The 3,417-nt window shown below is 37.1% G+C and overlaps 1 protein-coding gene across 11 annotated transcripts in view; it reads right to left on the reverse strand.

Moving 5' to 3' along the window:
- Cntn5 (contactin 5) overlaps positions 1-3,417 on the reverse strand; it is a 1,179,522-nt gene that overhangs the window by 301,162 nt on the left and 874,943 nt on the right. The gene's annotated exons all lie outside the window — the stretch shown is intronic.

Here is a 3,417-nt window from a genome sequence, read left to right on the forward strand (position 1 = left end):
GTGTGTGTGTGTGTGTGTGTGTGTGTGTGTGTGTGTGTGTGTATGTGTATAGTCTGCGCTGTCTTAGAACTAGCTCTGTAGACCAGGCAAACCTCAACCTCATCGAGTTTCTCCTGCATCTGAAACATTGGTCACCAGTGCCCAGTTTACGTACATATCATCACACACAGGCGCATGTCATTACACACAAAACTATTTCCCAAACAACAGACAGGACAGTATGAGTATTTTGCTTACAGAAGATATCTCTGTAAACATAAAATTATAACGTAAACATCACAAACTCATGCACAATGACACAGAGACACACAGGCTTACAGACAGATAGATAGACAGACACACACACACACACACACTTTAAAACAATTGGTTTGCTTCTCTCCAGAGCTTACATGGTAGGGAGTCAGTCACTTGAAAGAATAACTTCTGTGTACAGCAGCACATAACATGCTCTGATGTATGTCTACATGTCTGTGTATGTGTACATGTCTGTGTATGTGTACATGGGAATGATTTTGAAAAGCTAATTTTTGAGTTTGAATTTTACTTAGCACAAATTTTTCAGAATTTAATCAAGTTCCTTCAATATAATTAGTGAAGAAAGTTTTAAAATGGTAGCATAGAGAGATTTCATTATCATTAAACATTGGGGACATATATAGAATGTACAAAATAAAAGTTTAAAGGTATTTTCTTCACTGACTTACTTGTAAATAAAATATTTTAAAGAAAATAATTGTGTGGCTATATAATTTGTTTGAAACAATCAAAGCATGGGCACTCCTAGTGTTGAGCTGAGCAGTGTGCTCCATATTAGACAACATCTGTATTACATAGTAACAAAAGCAACTCTGTACCTTGTGTGTGACTTTCTGTGTCCTCAGATGCTCTTCCCAGTCAATGGATACAAGTTGCTTGGCAACTGATTTAAAAGAAAGGATTTTTAAGTGCCACACAAATATGCACATATGTATAAACACACACATAAACACAAACAAAATGTGGATCATGGATGATGTTAAAAATGAAGATAAGGGCGGTGGTGGCGTACACCTTTAATCCCAGCACTTGGGAGGCAGAGGCAGGCGAATTTCTGAGTTCGAGGCCAGCCTGGTCTACAAAAAGAGTTCCAGAGAAACCCTGTCTCAAACAACAACAACAACAACAACAACAACAACAACAACAACAACAACAACAACACAAAAACAACAACAACCCCCACACAAAAAACAAAAACAAAAAACAAAAAAAACACCCCCCAAAATGAAAATAAACTCCATATTTCTAAAATAAATCTTTCTCAATGACTAAACATCAAGATATTTATGAGTTATCATCTGTGACTGTATGATGTGCAAGGAGTTTCATCCAATACCAGGTCGTCTTAGTGTTCATGGCACTCTTCTGTTGTTATCCTTTGTTTTAACATTGCATCATATTCCCTAAACTGCCAATTGTGCATTAATTACATGCAGAAAGTAATAAGAGATGCAGTGAAATGGAACAGAGGATAGTTTTAAAAACACATACTAGATTGTAGCCTGAAAGTATTTCAGTGCAGCATCCTGAAAGAGTCCAGGTAATTTAAAATTAGAGACACACAGTTCCCTTTAAATTTTTCTTTGGCAGCAGATTGAAGTTAACTAGGGGGAGGAGGTAGCTTTAACTTGTACATAGTAACACAGGGTCAGCACACACCACAACTTGGTCTGCATAGTGGGGAATTGTTCACTTATCTATAAAATGAAAATATGGACCAGTGACATGGCTTAAGAAGGACAGATGCTTATCCCACATCTGAGTTCAGCTCCTGTGATCACAAGGTAGAAGAAAAGAGCTAACTTCTGCAAATTATCCTCTGACATCCACATGTGTTATATCACGTGCACACACACACACAAGCATGCATGCACACATGCACACACACACATGCTTGCACACATAAAGCATACCACACATACACAGACATATACACACATCACAATGCACACATGCACACATGAAGACACACACATATGTATACCTCAAATACATACAAACACCCACATACACATACATGTGTACACATACTCTGTATACACAAACATACAGAGGCATGCATATAAACATTCCTTCACACACAATTTAAATGAGAGAAAAATCCCAGGTTTGCTTAGTAACTTTCATCTAGCTTATGTTGGACCACGTCTTTCAGGGCTTAGGAAACTGAGGAGACATACGGTCTTTGAAGTGGAAAACTGTTAGAACCTCGCCAGATGCATTGCATCCTGGCAGCTACTTATGTGACACATTTGGGCTTCAGAACCATCTCCGAGTTCCATTTTGTGATGCAGGAAGCAGATGTGCATAGAGCAAGCCATGCTTATTACCTCTCGTCTTTGGGAATTCTGGAAGTCTCTCCTGACATATGCTAAGTGTTATTGGTTGCTTCTCTGTTCCTGTATCTTAAGTATTGAGGACTCAACACATTTTACTGACATAGATCAATTTTAGTGTTATGGCTCTCAGCTGTAAGCCAAAGAAAGCTCATGTACAGTGCTGGATGATATAGCTGGGGGGTGAACATAGGTTCAAGCCCTTCTCTTTAGTGCCCTTGCTGTAATCTATAACTGGGAATGAATTTCTTTAATGAGCCTCATTTGTAAGCTGTAGATGATAATTTCTATTTCAGTGGACTGCTATGATGATTGAATATAATAAACAGTGATTGATTCTCTGCCCCAGTCTATCACCCATACATAAATTCAACTTTATTTTTTTATCAGATGCGAACACATATATGGCATCATTTTCAGAGTAATAGATTCAAGACAAGAAAATGTTTCCCCAAAATCATCATGGATGATTTTTAAAAACTGGGAATCTGTAAGCTTATATCATTTTCTAAGGTGAACCTATGTATAGTTTTAGAATGGTAAAACCCTCTTGAAAATTCAAACAGAGAAAAACACAATTTTGAAGAACAGGAATAATTTAATGTGTCAGTAGCTCCTGAAGCTGGATAACACAGTCCGTAGGGGTCATCTTCCTCTTACTATATAGCTAGCAAAGATGGAGATAAGAGATGAGCTTCAGTTAGCAACTCCAGATTGGATTCTGTTCTTTTTTTGTTTGGTTGTTTGGTTGTAATTTTTAAAAGTTTATCATTTTTATGAGGGTGGAGGTTAAATCTAATACTGTACATCTGATAAAATAAGCTTTGTATTGTTCATTTATTCATTTAACCAAAGCTAAAGGCTCAGTGTCTGCTGCTCACTTCACACAATTGTTTATAACATCTCTTAAGAGAATGTATTTTCTTGAACTCTTAAGACCGTTACCTTAAAACACCTTCTTCTTCTTCTTCTTCTTCTTCTTCTTCTTCTTCTTCTTCTTCTTCTTCTTCTTCTTCTTCTTCTTCTTCTTCTTCTTCTTCCT

Source organism: Mus caroli, chromosome 9 (genome assembly GCF_900094665.2).
Source record: "Mus caroli chromosome 9, CAROLI_EIJ_v1.1, whole genome shotgun sequence".
Lineage (NCBI taxonomy): Eukaryota > Metazoa > Chordata > Mammalia > Rodentia > Muridae > Mus > Mus caroli.